The 16,707-nt window shown below is 43.2% G+C and overlaps 1 long non-coding RNA gene across 1 annotated transcript in view; it reads left to right on the forward strand.

Moving 5' to 3' along the window:
• Positions 1-2,652: 2,652 nt before the first annotated feature.
• The window catches only part of LOC134932130 (uncharacterized), a 139,880-nt gene continuing 125,825 nt past the window's right edge, over positions 2,653-16,707 (forward strand). The window contains exons 1-2 of the long non-coding RNA XR_010179248.1: positions 2,653-2,796; positions 3,831-3,923. This is a non-coding gene — a long non-coding RNA (uncharacterized LOC134932130). The remainder of the gene's footprint in view (positions 2,797-3,830; positions 3,924-16,707) is intronic.

The following is a 16,707-nucleotide window of genomic DNA, read 5'->3' on the forward strand; positions in this document are numbered from 1 at the left end:
TGCCAGAGGAAGTATCCGCTCTCCCTGCTTCCCCTGGCTTTGCCACTGAACTGTTACCAACACCTCTGATCTAGTCTCACCGATTGGACTCCAAGTTACCAACTTCTGATGTTGATTAGCATTTTTTTTTTTAAATCACCAGCCTAAGGGTTCACATTCAAGAAAAGTACTGTAGTTTGAGTGTTCTTAAGGTGCCCATACACTAGCGCGATTTTGCCCGTTTTCAAGACATTGGGCCAAGACATCAGATGAAAAATGGCAAATCTCAGGTCAATCCGATCTGATTTGTGGTCTAGTGCTCATCGGATCAGAGCCTGTGGATCGCAGAGGCTGCAGTATAGATTTGTCGGATCTGCCGACAGCATTGGCTGTGATCTCATACGATACATCATATGCAAAAGGACCGCATACGATGTATCATATGCAATACTGCCACCCGGGAAGCTGCCGGCAATTCAAGGGCAACGTATGCGACTTCTCCCCTCGAAGAAGTCGCACTAGTGTATGGCCACCTTTAGTATAAGCAGACTATGTTTCACCTTTATTGGGACTTAGATGAAGATCAGATAACATTTTGTGACCTGTTTCTGCAGATAATCAAGTAACTACAAAGGGTTCACATACTTTTTAATTTTTACTGTAGTTACTAGTAATTTATCTGGCTGTGACCTGTGCAATGTGTGATTATCAAATATGGCATTGATTGAACAATCAAAACATTTTCCTTCTGCTAGAGAGGTACACAGTTAGAGAACAGCTATGTTACATGATAGTCTAATTTAGGTGCTTAGGTGTCAAGCTTTTTTTCACATAAAATTATGTACAACCTGAAGTTTCTGCGTAATTTTATGATATGTGGCTATGTGCTAATAGAAATCTCTTGAAGAATGCAAATTAGCACTACAGATTGCAGTCCCCATTATTATCAATGGGGACCATGGGGGTCATTCCGACCCGATCGCACGCTGCGCTTCTTCGCAGCCGTGCGATCGGGTCGGAACTATGCATATGTGGCGGTCGCATTGCGCAGGCGTGTCGTTGCCCATAGCAGGCCGTCGCCGGGCAGCAACCCCTCCAACGAAGTAAGCGGCCGCAGCGGTGACCGCATGAAGATTGACAGGAGTAAGGCGGATCCGGGCATCAACTCACCATTTTCGGGGCGTGGAGATCCGAACGCAGGCGTGTCGAGGCATTTGGAGGGCGGATGTCTGACGTCAATTCCGGTACCTGCAACGCTGAAGTGATCGCACAGGGTAAGTAAGTCTTACCCTAGTCTAGTTCTGCACAAAACCTTTTTGGCATAGCAGGGTTGCACATGCGATCGCAGCCTTGCTATGCAAAAATACACTCCCCCATAGGCGGCGTCAAGTTGATTGCACGGGCTGCAAAAAGTGGCAGCGTGCGATCAACTCGGAATGAGGGCCTATGATCTGACCCCTTGGCCATCTTCAGGTGGTGTCAGCTCATTTTAGCCTATACAGGCATGGTAACAGTATGGGGCAGGCCCCGATCACGGAAACTGACACAGTGCGTATGCGCCGTGTCAGATTACCCTTGAGGAATTTTTTGCAAATGTAAAAAACTCTTTCAAAATGCCGGGGAAGTACAGTAACTCGGAGGGACAGTGGTTATTGCTACCACTGTCCCTGCGGGTTTCTCTATGTATATAGCGGGAATATTTTCGTTAAAGATGAAAATATATTTGCTGCAATATAGAGTATTAATAATCGGGGCAGTTCTTCTATTATTAATACAAATGCCCCTTATTCTTGCACTACAGTACATGTCTGTGACTTGAACTATGCAAAATGTAAAATATGTTTGGATGCAACAGGCATCTCTACATAATAAGAAAAACCTGCTTGCCAAACATTGCGCGTTATAAGACTTTGCTGGTGCAGCCCCATAATGTTCAGATATATACTTTTGTCTAAAAGTTATTTCAAACTTCTCATTTTAAAGTTATATCTAAAAACTTTGGAAAACTATTAATTAAATTACCTCTAATGTCTGTAATGTATGTTTATTTATTGTGCCTAGTAAGTACACTCGAATATACGCAAAATCTTTAACATAAAAAAAGCAAACAGGTTTGTGACTGCCTCATCTTTGGCAGCTGTCACGTTTGGATCCTTATTTTGTTTAAATCCCCAATGCCAGACCTGCCCCTGTCATTATAGAGTGTTCCTTTATTTTCAGCGGATTATAACACTTCAAACAGGTTGACCGGAGGGTTTTGGAAGAAGATAAAGGGATTATTGAACAAAACGTAGAGTTTTTGCGTGAATTTTGTATTGCTGTCTCAAGAGATTATAAGACATTTGCAGTAACTAGATAAATTCGATAGAGAAAAATGTAATAATACTAGCTGAATATCCTGCCATTGCCTGGCTGCTTCTTCTTCTTCTTATAAATATTACAATATACTAAATCACCTGTATTAACGATACATATATTTTTTTTATTGTTTTAACTTCTGCTTTTTCCTTTATTTATTAACCCTCCCCACACACACTCACACATACACAATGTCTGATTTAGAGGTGGACGCAATGCCAATAGTTGAGGTGATTTGGAGGGAGATTTCTATGGCAACCTATTAGCTATAAATAGCAGTCAATCAGAGTTACAGTTGGTCTAATTCAACTGACTGGAAAGGTAGATTCCTGTCAGCCCCCTGCATCTGGTGAGGGGAAAGAGGGAGAGCAGCCTGAAGTGAGCTGGCAGATAGAGGCAAAGAGCTGTGACAAGATGCTCTGCAAGGAGAAAGTAAAGGAGCCACTGTTGAATGGAGAGGTTGAGTCATACCATAAAATAAGAGGGATTGACCTGTCTGAACTGGGTGATAGGGTGGACAGAGAAAAAAAATAATTTGGAGCTAAGAGGACAGCATAGAAGTGAGGAAATAGCACTAAGGGGGAGATGTACAAAGCAGTGAAAAGAGTGGAGAAGTTAGCCATTGGAGAAGTTGCCATGGCAACCAATCAGCATTGAAGTATGACTTGTAATTTGTATACTATAAAATTATACGTAGCAGCTGATTGGTTGCCTTGGGCAACTTCTCCACTGGCTCACTGTTCACTGCTTAGTGCATCTCCCCCCTAAAGGTGCATACACATGGTGGCATTTTGACTATCTCCGATTTCCCTTGAATTCCCGCAAAGTGCCAATTTTGACTATACTTGACTATACTTTATACTAGATAATACACTATATAGTCAAGACTGACTTGCCTGCACAGTCTATCTTTCCTTGCAATACCGACCCCGCAGGAGTGCGCACCAGTATCGCATCAGTATGGTTATGACACTTCGCTGCTTGCAAACATTCTATTAGCAGTATACGCTATAGGATGATCGACCACGTTCCCAATAATATCAGGGGTGGCGATCGTGCTACAAAATTATTACAAGCGGAGGCGAGGTGGATAGCGTACTTAGATGTAATTTTTCCTAGGGGCCTTAATGAGCAGTTTTCCTATACTTGTTTTCTATAAGTTCATTTTGCTATAGGTCTGATGAATCTGTATAATGGTTTACACTGATATAACTTGATATAGCTTCCAATGAATTTATACCAATATAGATTTTTGGCTAGAAAGGTTTCATTTATCTTTTTGATTCAATGTAAGGGTTAAATTTAGCTTTTTCTATATTGCTGTTATGTATGTATCAACATTCTAACATCTGATACTCCTCAGCATTTAGTATCGGCTGATTGTTTTTTGATTAAATGATTGCCTCTTCATATTTTTGTACTTTGTAGCAATGCTCTAGCTATGTTCTGCTGCTAGCGTCCTGTTTCCATGGTGACGGGTTTCTGTCTTTCAGTGCGCTGACGGCACTTTCACATCACTTCCGTCTTCTTTACCGGAAGTTCGGGTCCGGACTGTTTTACATCATGCACGTGGGGATTCTATAAAGGTAGGATTGTTTTTAATGTATATTAATAAAGCCTGACGACAGTGGGGTGCCACTGAAACGTTGCTCTGCTACAATTGATTGCTGTGGTTGTGATTATTGAAAGCTGCCGTGAGTGCCACGTTTTTCTCTGCTAGAATTACTTTGTTTTACGGAGGCACCGGCTTTTGCTTTGATTAAGCTTATTGGAGTGCCTTGTCCACCGATTTATATGTATATATATATATATATATATATATATATATATATATATATAGAATGGTTGTATAGCCTGCCGCACACAGTATCGTCCATACTAGGAGTGCTGGGTACATAATATGTTGCAATAGTCCCAAAGAAATAGAAACCAGCACCTCCAAATCACTGCATAATAAAGTCTTTATCAAGATATAAAAATCTTAAAACACCAGAGGCAAGAAACATTGAATAAAGCACACGGGGTGTCAAAAAACTGCATAATATCATATCACCATATCCAAAGTGGTAAATAGTGCAAGCCTCCAGCGACAGACAGGTAGTAGGTCAACAGCTGTTTCGGTGTTCACAAAGGCACCTTCCTCATGGACAGTCAACCTGATGTAAAAGTGTGTCTCTTATACCTGCCAGAAATGAGTAAAACATGCTCACCTGATTGAAAATGAAGCACACCTGTGTCTGTCCAGCATCACCGCCGCGTCTGTCACCGGAAGTGACGCCCGTCAACATCCGGCCGGATCCAGCAGCAGTGCGACACGCTGGAGAACCAGCAACACCGCCGCGTCCGTAACCGGAAGTGACGTTTGTCAACATCCGGCCGGGTCCGGCAGCAGTGTGACGCGGCCAGAGAGCTGATCATGTGACCTAAACACCACCACTCCTCTGAGCTGGCAATGCAGGCTCCATGACTCCGCCCCCATTTTCGGCCATGTCACAGCCCAGACAACATGATGTGTTACCATGACAACAAAAGTACGGTATATAGTAACGGGCAATATTAGATTAAACAGTTAATGCCCCAAATAACTATGTTGCAATTCTCTATATACTGGCAGATATAGTAGACACACCCAAACATAATAAACAAACAAGTGATAATTAAATAGAACCGGAAAACCTGAATAGGACCAAGGTAATTCAATCAGGCTATGGAGAGTCTCTAATAAAACATTCACCCTACAGAAAGCAACCAAACCCCTGACTTTCATTGAGTCCGTTTGGTGCAACTGAATTAAGTCGGGCTATCCAATGGGCTTCACGCTGAAGTAGAATGCGTCCACGGTCACCCCCTCGTCTAAGTGGGGGGACACAATCTATTGGCATACAGTGGAAATCTTTACTAGTATGTCCACTCGTCACAAAATGTTTAGCCACAGGTGGTGTATTTAAATCCAGTGTGACATAGGCTTTTTTTTATGGAAGAACGGTGCATTGAGATTCTCTCTTTCAATGTCCTTATCATTTTCCCAACGTAGAACAGATGGCAAGGGCAGGACATAAGATATACAACATAGCGACTGTTGCAGTCCAGATGATGCTTTATTTTGTATCTCTTGCCATTCTGGTGATCAAAAAAGGAATCTCCTAACGTCAGAAAGCTGCAGTTTGCACACCCATGGCATTTGAAAACACCCAGCTTGGGTTGTAACCAGCATTTGGATCTGATAGGACCAATGTCCGATGGTGCTATGATATCTTTAATGTTCTTACTCCTCTTGTAGCAAAAAAGTGGAACATTCTTGCACAATGTTCCTATGGTTGCATCAGCCTGAATGATGTACCAATGTTTAAGTATGACATCACGAATATGTCTTGAGGCTATAGAATAAGTAGAGGAGAAAATCATTCGTTCAGTTGTAGCATCCTTCTTTCTGGATTCCAAAGCATCCTCCCGTTTAATGTTCATACATATTGCAATGGCGTCATTGATTTCACTTTGTGCATATCCCCTTTGTGCAAAGCGTGTGCCCATTTCTTCAAGTGCCCACGGTAATTCCGCCATATTAGATGTAATACGTACTACTCGTAATAGCTGCGAGAGGGGAAGACCCCGCTTCAAAGGGGTCGGATGAAAGCTATCTGCTGATAGTAATGTATTTTTATCGGTTGCTTTCCTGTAGATTTGTGTAGACAATTCATCCCCTTGTTTTACTATACACACATCAAGATAGTTGATTGAAATCTCACTAAACGATAATGTAAATCTAATCTTAGTGTCCAGACTGTTCAAAGTATCTATGAAGTTGGTGAGGAGCCCCTCACCACCAGTCCACACCATAAAGAGATCGTCAATGTAACGAACGTAAAAGTGTATAAACTGTGAAAAAATGGAATCTGCCATAATATGTTGGATTTCATACAGATGCATATACAAATTAGCATACGCGGGTGCCACATTGGACCCCATCGCGGTCCCTCGCAATTGTAAATAAAATGAATTCTCGAACAAAAAATAATTTTTACACAACACAATCTCCAGTAACAAAATCAAAAATTCAATGTTGGGACCTCTATAGTGTGGACTGGTGGATACCAGACTCCTAACCGCATCAATGCCAGCAGAGTGATCAATGTTGGTATACAAGCTGGTGATATCCAGAGTAACCAACAAACTCCCCGGAGGTAAGGAACCCAGTTCTGAAAGTTTTTTAATAAAGTCGGTGGTGTCTTTTAAGTAATACGTGGTATTCTGTACGACTGGTTGTAACCAAAAATCTATAAACTGCGATAAAGGTTGACAAAGGGATCCACAGGACGAAATTATGGGCCTGCCAGGTGGACTAACAAGCGTTTTGTGTACTTTAGGCAGTACATAGATCAAGGGAACTCTTGGATGGACCTGCGTAAGAAAATGTGCAGTCGATTCATCAATCCAACGGTTCAACAGACCAAGATTGATAACAGTATCAATTTCTTTCTTGTAGGAGTAAGTAGGATCATATGTGAGACATTTGTAACACTCAGTGTCCGAAAGCTGCCTCTTGATCTCCCTTATGTAATCACATCTATTGAGCAATACAATACCACCCCCTTTATCCGAGGGGCGTATAACAAGCTCATTATTGTCTCTAAGGGACATAAGTGCCTCATTTTCATCCTTAGTTAGGTTGGTATAAGAGACCTTCTGATTCTGCATAAAAGGCAAAATGTCCCTTTTGACAAGATTTGAAAAAGTCTCTATAGATGGATTCATACTGGGTGGATCAAAAGTACTTTTGGGCCTAAAGTTCTTTTGATCAGTAATAGATGTAGGATGTTTAACAAAAAAATCTTTCAATCTAAGTGAACGAAAGAAGCGGTACAGTTCAACCTCAAATTCAAACGTGGGTTGTTTGTACGTTTTAACAAAAGACAGACCCTTTGAGAGAACAGACATTTCTGTCTCATTAGGTGTGTAATTAGACAGATTGAAAACCACTACTTCTTTTTGTAGTTTGTCCCTGATTTTTGTTTTGTTTCGCTTCTTGCCTCCCCTCCTACATTGCCTTTTTCTATGTGGTCCTTGTATTTGCTCCTTGTGATGGAGCCTTTCCGAAAAAAAGCAGCCGAAGTGGTTGCTTGTGAGTGATCAGAGTCACTCGCTGAGGTGTGTGTATCAATATCCAAAAAGTTACGTCCTGTGCGATTACCTCTAAATCTTTTACCTGTACGCCAATTTGGTCTAGAATCACCACCAGATAACCAGCTATAGACTCTGGATTCCTTGTAATCCTCCTTAACCCTTTTATATTTATTCTTTTTAAAAGCTAATTAGTCGGCATGAAATAATTCCACAGAACTTTCCAGTCTGGACAACCAATCAACTGACTTATCAGCTTGTAGACTCTCCAAACCTGTTTCCTCACATTTAGCAATCTCCTTATCCAAGGATACCAAATCAGTATTGACCTGCTCTATGACTAAGACCATAAGTTGGAAAGAGCAATCATTCAAAATCTGACACCACTGTTTACAAAACAAAGCATTTGATCTGCCTATAGTGGGCTGATTTTTGATGCGGAAGCCTCTAGGTATAATTTTTTCTTTATAATACTGTGAAAGTGTCAATCCATGTAGGTTCAACTCCACCCTACGTTTCTTCAATTTAAGCAAATCAGAGAAAATTTCAGTGGGGCTGTCCACATCAAATGCAAGTGAATTGGTGTCCTGAAATAATATTTATATATATATATATATTTATATATACTGTAGTAAAGTAGCTGCCGACACTCACAGGTCAAAATGTGAGTAACGGACATTACTGTGCGGTGTAATGTGAGTAAGGGACACTACTGTGTGGTGCAATATGAATTAAGGGTACTATTGTCTGGTCACGCCCCTCCTTTTATGGCGACTTCCGTATTTCAAATATGGGGGGGTGCGCCTGTCCCTACTTTGCCAGGGGTGCTCGGACCCCTAGATATACCCCTGGGTGGGTTATATTGTTTTTGTGCAGGGTAAATACTGGCTGCTTTATTTTTACACTGCAATTTGGATTTCAGTTTGAACACACCCCACCCAAATCTAACTCTCTCTGTACATTATATCCGCTCCCCCTGCAGTGCACATGGTTTTGCCCATTAGCTAACAAATTTGCTGCTGCGATCAGATCTCAATTAGGCCCACAGTGCGATTTGCACTAACTTTCCTTGCGATGTTGACTATATAGTCAAAATCGCAAGGCTAAATCTCACCGTGTGTACACACCTTAAGACACAGGTCTTCAATCTCAGTCTTCAGGACCCCACACAGTTCATGTTTTCCTGGTCACCTGTGTTTTTTTAAAACAATGTGATAGTTGGTGATACACAGTGCACCTGCCGGGTGTCCTCGCTAAGTGGCCACAGTAAACAGTACCAACCTGATATCTGTCTAGGAGGAGACATAAGAGCATTCTAAGGGGGGAATTCAAATGTTATAGCACCCCCAATCTCCCTTCTAAAGTGACAGGAGATCACGGGGTGATATTGAAAAGCCCCAACTTATCGTTCTGATCGTGCCCATTACACTTGGCTTTAGGTGCGCAAAGCACCTAAACCCAACTAAAGTAATGGTCGCAAGCATGAAAAGACCAGACTGCGATCCCAAACGGGTCTCTGTACACCCATTTCAGCTTGCTACCCTTGAGGGCATAAAATGGTGCAAGGGGCATAACTGTATGTGGCATATATATTAGTCTATAGCGGTTTTCAGAGCCAACCCCTGGTGGATTCCCCTCTTAGATAGGGGCCAGAAAAACAAAAGATAGAGGGATAGGATAGAGAGAAGAAGAAAGGGACAGGCTGGACAATAGCGTGAAGGAAAAACAGCAAGACAGAGGATGGGAAAGGAGAGAGAGAGGGGGTATGCAAATAAATGGTGGGAGAGAAATAACTAGGGGAATAAAAAAAAAAAGATATATATGGGGAAGACAGTTTGGGAAGGGAGAGGTGGTTAGAGTAGTATGTGAAGGGACAGTGAAGTGGATAGAGAGACAACAAGAACAATTATAAATGTAACACCTGCTCTCCTGCTTCTTGACTCTTGTAATGAATGATAAGGAAGGATATACTAATTCAGGTGCTTTGTGTCTTGGTGGTGCTTCTACCCAAGTCTTGGTTATCTTGCTATATTATTATTACTTTCAAACATACTCCTCCGCATCCCAGGTAATTGATTGCAGACTGCTAGTAAAACATATCGCTTTGCATGCTGGGAGTTGTGGCCTTTCTGTCATCTGCTAAAGAGTGACTGGAGGTATGCGTGTGCCATACACATTTGGCGTAATGTACGAACGCCAATAAAGTGTACTTTTAGGCTGTGTGCTGCTGTTATGTGTGATATAACAACTAGTGGGGAAAAGGGGCACATTAGAACTAAAAGTACCGTCTGCAATGAACAAATTAGTATGGGGTGAGAACAGGCATTGAAGGGGTCGAATTGCAGTGCAATTTCTGCCAATTACAAGTTGCTGCTTCCTTTGTGGCTTATTAAATTGAGCAGTCAAGTATCTGATACTTGTACAAACAGACAAGCATACTAATAAAATCAAACATGTTTATTATAGAAGAATGTACATTATTATTATTATTATTATTATTATTATTATTATTATTATAATAATTATTATTATATAGAAAACTTTTTCAAATAAACGCCAACAGCTTAATAAATATGCATAGAAAATACTGTACAAGAAACTCTTTTTCATAGAAATATTGATACAGCCTGTATACTGATTGATGAATGTGTGAGTACCAGCTAGATAGCAGCGTTAGTAGATTTTCCAAATACTGTTAGAAGCTGATTAGTGATTTGCAATAAGTAAGAAGAGTGTGGTGAAGAAATACTGATGAATCATTTCTTGTCAAAGAAACTTTCTCAAACTGACACCACACAGGTAATATTTTCCAACTCTTTACGGGACGGCCCCGGTTAAGGGAATAAGAAGGTCCTGTTTGGCTGGGTTTGGGTATGGATGGTGCTATGAATTGCATTTTCATAGTCCTGTCCCTCGCAACATATTGCTATGATTGTGAACTGCTATAGAAATGTTAATCGATTATGGCAGAGCTTACTGAATAATGAAACAGGAATGGTGAAAGTATATATTTTATGAGCACATACATTTATGTTACTTACTCTACTGCATATATTTATGTTATTTACTCTAGTGCATAAAAAGTATATCTTGAATACATACACAAAACAATACACAGTGCGTTTTTTTTAATAAAAAAAAAAAGGTACCTGTACTCATCTACTAATACAAGTTTATGCAAGACTTATTGGGCCTAATTCAGATCTGATCGCAGCAGCAAATTTGTTAGCAAATGGGCAAAAACCATGGGGTAATTCAGACTGGATCGCTGCAGTGGCAGTGATCGCAGTCTGAATTACTATGCGCAGTGCGCGTGCACGATCGCTTGACAGGCAGAGGCAGTCGCGGGGCGGGAGGGGGCATGCTAATGGCATTAAAATGCCATTGGCGGGGTGCGGTTAAAATGCCATTGGCCAATGGCGATGGCATTAAAATGCCATTGGCGGGGTGCGGTCCGGACAAAGGAGGCGTTTCCAGACCGTTAGGGTGGGCCGTGGCTGCGTGACGTCACACGCAGCCGGCGCAACCTGAGACGCGGCAGATAGCTCCCTGCCAGCACGCAGGAGCTGCTCTGGCAGGGATCTACTTGTCAGAAACAAAAGCATCACCACCGTGCAATGCTTTTGTACCTGTGCAGGTGCTAAATTTCCCCCATGGTTTTACCCATTTGCTAACAAATTTGCTGCTGCAATCAAATCTGAATTAGGCCCATTGTAGCTTCCAAACTCTGAAAATGATTTCAGATGCTTTTTGTATTCCTTACCAAAATTATTGCACTGATTTCTTCCTGCTTCCAGAACTACAGCAGTTACAAGTATTAAATATGATGGGTTCTGGTACTGTGTGCAGTTGAGTACTAGAAAAAAGCAATAACCATATATTACACATATCTATGGAAACCACAGGGCAATCTTTCAATGAATACTCCTACACACAGAATGTTTGGATAATTATTGCAGCAGCAGTGCCAAAGCAAATCAAAGTTTATGGTTAAATAGGAATTTAGTAACTTTCAGACCCCCTTAGTTCTTTGCTAGAATGTCAGTGATTGCACTTAATGTGGAGCGCATTGGAACAAGACTACTATGGCGTTTTAGTGTAATGATCACAGCACGTGTGAGTTGTCGTGGCCATCTGACATCAAACTTTGTGTACTGTACCATATATCTCTATAAAGATGAAAACTCTGTTTTACATATCCACAGCTTGTATCAAAAATCTCAGTCACTCAGAGGGGATTAGTGAACTTGGCAGCTTCAGTAACTCCTGCTTCTGCAATGATGATGACTGATATTCAGCTTGCTTCTGTGATCAGGATTACCATCCACTGTACTTTGATATTCAGTTTGAGCTTTTCACAGATATTCAGACCAGAGGTGGATTTAGACCTCATGGGGCCCTAAGCAGGACACCGAATTGGGGCCCCCAATCAATAGCACTATATTTTCGTTTCTGATATATGCCTCTTACATTATTTCTTGTTTTTCCTCCTTATTTTCTATTACAGCACTTTCTTCCTTCACTGATTGATCCACTCACTGACTACATTTTATATCAGCATTTTATAATACCCATTATTACCCTCGTCAGGCAGTGTGATTGTATTGATTATATATCAGTGTCCCACTGATTGTAGCAGGCAGGCCCCCATCGTCTAGCCTATACACACTGTAGTACTTAAAATAGAGTATAACAGCATATTGATATAGCATCAGTCGGGATGCAATCAAATTGCCAGCTGCCGGGATCCCGGGGATCAGGATACCGATGCCGGAATCCTGACAGATGACAATGCTGACACACAGGGGCTATTTCCACTCGTGAGTGTGAGAATAGAACATGTGGCGAGCGTAGCGAGCCACCTAGCTCGCAGCGTGGTAAGCGCAGCGTGCTTGCAAGGGGACTCTTAGCACTTGCCCCGCAGCCGTCATTCTGGCTGGCAGGATGCCATTGTCGGAATCTTGACAGCTGGCATCCCACCCATCAGTAAAAACTATGTATTCCCATAAGTCAGTGCCCCCACTCCCACCCCCGGACCTGATTGCAAAAATACTGTAATAAAGTACACTGGAAGACTTCATGTTTTTCTGTGTGAAAGTTTCGGCTCCTCTCTCTGCGCGTGTGCATGTGACATCATAAACACATGTGTCATGACGGGTCACTCGCACAATACTGCAGGACTGGAGACATAGGAGTGCATTGAATCCAGCACCCACAACAGCTGTCTCATCACTGGCAGCCTGCCAGGAGTATTTAGCCAGCCCAGCGCTCAGACATTTTTGGTGGAGGCTTTAGTCCACTGGAAATGACCTCCATACAGCCTTATCGGCGGGCCCCCTGAGACTCACAGACCCTAAGCAGCCGCCTTGGTTGCCTTGTGGTAAATCCTCCTCTGATTCAGACATACACTGAACACCTGAGGTATTTCTGTTGCAGATTCTCATCTGACAAATACCTTCATTACAAAAGATGCATAGAGCTTTGGGTCTAAAGACCTCTCCAGGATCCTTTGTGTTCCTAGGGAGAGAGAGATGCTCCAGGAACCTTCTGCACTTGGCTTCCTTTTCTTTTAAAGCAATGGTTTGTGGGGTGATTCCTGTTACTGCTTCATTACTCTCTCATCTGCTGCAGGCTGCTGCTGTAGCAGCCATTCCTCTTCCTCCATGAAACCAAAACATAGAGCCCTTCTCCTCTCCAGACGCAAAGTCTAGAATCCTTCCGGATACTGCATGCTACTTTTAATGGCCCTAATGGAGACAAGCAGGAAGGAGGTAGGACATGCAGTGTGTGGGTGGATCCTCTGCACACGAGTACTAACCCCCATTTCTTCCTGCTGCTTCTTACAGTATGTCTGCTTCCCTGCTCCTTTCCCTTTCTACTGGCCAGCGGGTCCCCTAAGACGGTAAAACGAAACCATTCTCTGATTGGCTGAAAGCGTCAGACTCTTAGCCAATGATCGCTTCCCTATACACTGTAATGACAGTTACCCATGTGAGAAATGTCATTTTGCGTAGTCCGTGCGAATAGACTGTTATTTTACCAAGTCCTACTTCAATGACAGAAGAGGACCAAGCACTACCAAGGAGTTGGTAAGTAAATAGCGTGAGTGTGTCTTTTTTATTTTTAATGAAGGATTACAGTGCCAGGCATGCTGGCATTTGTGGTTCTGTAAGTGCAGACACACCTGGGCAGGCTTGCTGGAACCTGTAGTTCCACTTTCAAGAAGAATATTAATTCTATTTTTATACAATTAACACCGCATCCACTATGGGGTGACCGAACAAATTGAAAATGACAGGCATAGAGGGCCACTACCGCTGGAGGATGGGTAGGGGCCCCACTGCATTGCTTTGCCCAGGCAAGACTGTTAAGGCCTACCCTGACTGCCTGTCCCGAACAACCCTTGGGAAAGGACAGGAGCTAAGTAAGTGAAATTTCCTGCCTTCTTTTTGGGAACTAATCCTTGCGGTGAAATTGCCAAGTGGAATGAGGGAGCAGTAAGTTGGCCTTCCATCCTATCCATCAACAGTTGCTTTGCTATTTTTCAGCGCTGTCATACCCTCCAACATTTTACACATAAAAATCAGTACAAATTCGAAAAGGGGCCATGGCCACGCCCCCCTTTTCCTATACTTTCAATAGAAGTTTGGAGAGCCAAAAATCGGTACAGACCGTTAAAAAAAGGTACTGTACCTGCCAAAAAGGTACAGTTGGAGGCAGTGTCGGACTGGGGCATGTAGGGCCCACCGGGAAAATGCAGTGGTAGGGGCCTATGTTTAGGGATGTGGCTAGTCCGCAGAGGGGGTGTGGCCTGCCACATCATTGGTTTGACTAAACATTAGAGAGTGCAACATCTGGGTCCCTTCATAAATATATACCGTAAATTCAGCTGCTGCATGCATGATAATGTACAAGATTAATAACAGATTAATAACAGCAATGAACTGTAGAAAATACACCATATTCCAGTATAATGTAACATGTATCATGCATAATTCAAGTGCACAGTCTGGAACCTGATCCATAGAGCAGGAGGTGGGCCCCCAGGCAACCGGTGGTTTCCCCTGTACCCCTGTGGGCCAGTCCAAGCCTGGTTGGAGCGTATGCGCTGTTGATGGCATTTCATTGATGGAGTTCAAGTTCTTATTACAAGCTTGTGTGTACATACTCTTTGTTAGTGGAATCCTAAACCTGTCCCTAAACCCCTCTAGCAGCAATTGGGCATCATGCAGTTTGGGATACGCCAGTAATATTTCACCGAAGTGAGCCAAAAGAGGCATGCCTCACTGTCAGGGCCGTCTCAACAGCAGTGTAGGCCCCTGGGCACAGCAATGCACTGGGCCCCCTACCCATCCTCCAGAAGTAGGGGTGGGGGGTGCTATCAGTAGCAGCTTTGATGTCCCGCGGGCGGTAGGGGGTGTTCTATCTTCCGCTCAGCGTGTAGGACCTGGAGCACTAATTTCTGCTAATTACTCCTTTACTGCACAGATGGGGCTAAACTGTAGAAGGGGGCATTAGGCTGAATGAAGGGGCCCTGGTACATGACTTCCAGGGTGGTAGGGGGTGTTTAATACGTAGGGGAGGGGTGGATAGTGGAGTGGGCTTAATATTTATCATTTTCCGCTGTTGGAGGGCAGCTTGCTTGACTGCAGATATCTCAAGTTCCTGAAAATATATTTCTTAGCTTTGAATGGGATAAAAAAAACTAGAGAGTCCCACCTTTCAGAAGGTTCTGGGGACTTGTGAATCAGAATTCAGGAGCTAGAGCAACTCACCAACGAAAATCTAAAACTGCATATTAGGCGTGTGGAGCTGAAGCAGGGACCAGCTGCTTGAAGGCTGATATCTCTGGTTCTGGGTATAGTAAAGACAAGCTGCCAGTGTCCACCAAAAGGAGAGAGACACAGCTTTTGGAGTATACCCTCAGAAAAATTCAGAGTCAGACAGAACCCGAGATATTTGGCTGGGAAGAGCAATTAACAGGCTTGGATGGGGACCACTGCTTTCAAGTCAGATATCTCCGGTTCCCCAGGGCCGATTTTCACAAATCTGGTACCCCTGGAGAGAGGGGACCCTCAGCTATCAGCCTAGGGCCCTTATACTCCTGGGGCCCTTGGGCAAGAACATATTGAGCCCATACGAAAAGACGGCCCTGCTCACTGTGCCTTGAGCACTGATGGACACCTTGGATGTGTCATGTGACCAGAGCTCAGCAGCAGCAAGGGGAAGAGAGCAAGACACAGTGATGCAGATAGGAGAATCAATGGGAACTGAAGCTTAGTGTAGTGTGGGGAGAATTACAGTGAGTAGGAAGTGAGTCAGGCTCCTGGCACTCAGACCCACCCCCATGTGTGCATCCCCAGCCATTCACCTCAGTGCACACCACTGGGGGTTTCAGTTAACAATGCTCTGGATAAGGAGCATTGGGGCAGATGTATTAACCTGGATAAGGCATAAGGAAGTGATAAACCAGTGATAAATGCAAGGTGATAAATAGAGATGAGCGGGTTCGGTTTCTCTGAATCCGAACCCGCCAGAACTTCATGTTTTTTTTCACGGGTCCGAGCGACTCGGATCTTCCCGCCTTGCTCGGTTAACCCGAGCGCGCCCGAACGTCATCATGACGCTGTCGGATTCTCGCGAGGCTCGGATTCTATCGCGAGACTCGGATTCTATATAAGGAGCCGCGCGTCGCCGCCATTTTCACACGTGCATTGAGATTGATAGGGAGAGGACGTGGCTGGCGTCCTCTCCGTTTAGACACTTGATTTACTAATTTTGGGGAGCATTAGGAGTACTCAGTAGTGTACAGTGCAGAGTTTTGCTGATAGTGACCAGTGACTGACCACCACTTTTATTTATAATCCGTTCTCTGCCTGAAAAAAGCGATACACAGCACACAGTGACTCAGTCACATACCATATCTGTGTGCACTGCTCAGGCTCAGGCCAGTGTGCTGCATCATCTATTATCTATATATAATATTATATATATCTGTCTGACTGCTCAGCTCACACAGCTTATAATTGTGGGGGAGACTGGGGAGCACTACTGCAGTGCCAGTTATAGGTTATAGCAGGAGCCAGGAGTACATAATATATTATATAGTGAGTGACCACCAGACACACAGTGCAGTTTATTTAATATATCCGTTCTCTGCCTGAAAAAAGCGATACACACAGTGACTCAGTCAGTCACATACCATATCTGTGTGCACTGCTCAGGCTCAGGCCAGTGTGCTGCATCATCTAT

This window comes from Pseudophryne corroboree, chromosome 6, assembly GCF_028390025.1.
Source record: "Pseudophryne corroboree isolate aPseCor3 chromosome 6, aPseCor3.hap2, whole genome shotgun sequence".
Classification (NCBI taxonomy): Eukaryota; Metazoa; Chordata; class Amphibia; order Anura; family Myobatrachidae; genus Pseudophryne; species Pseudophryne corroboree.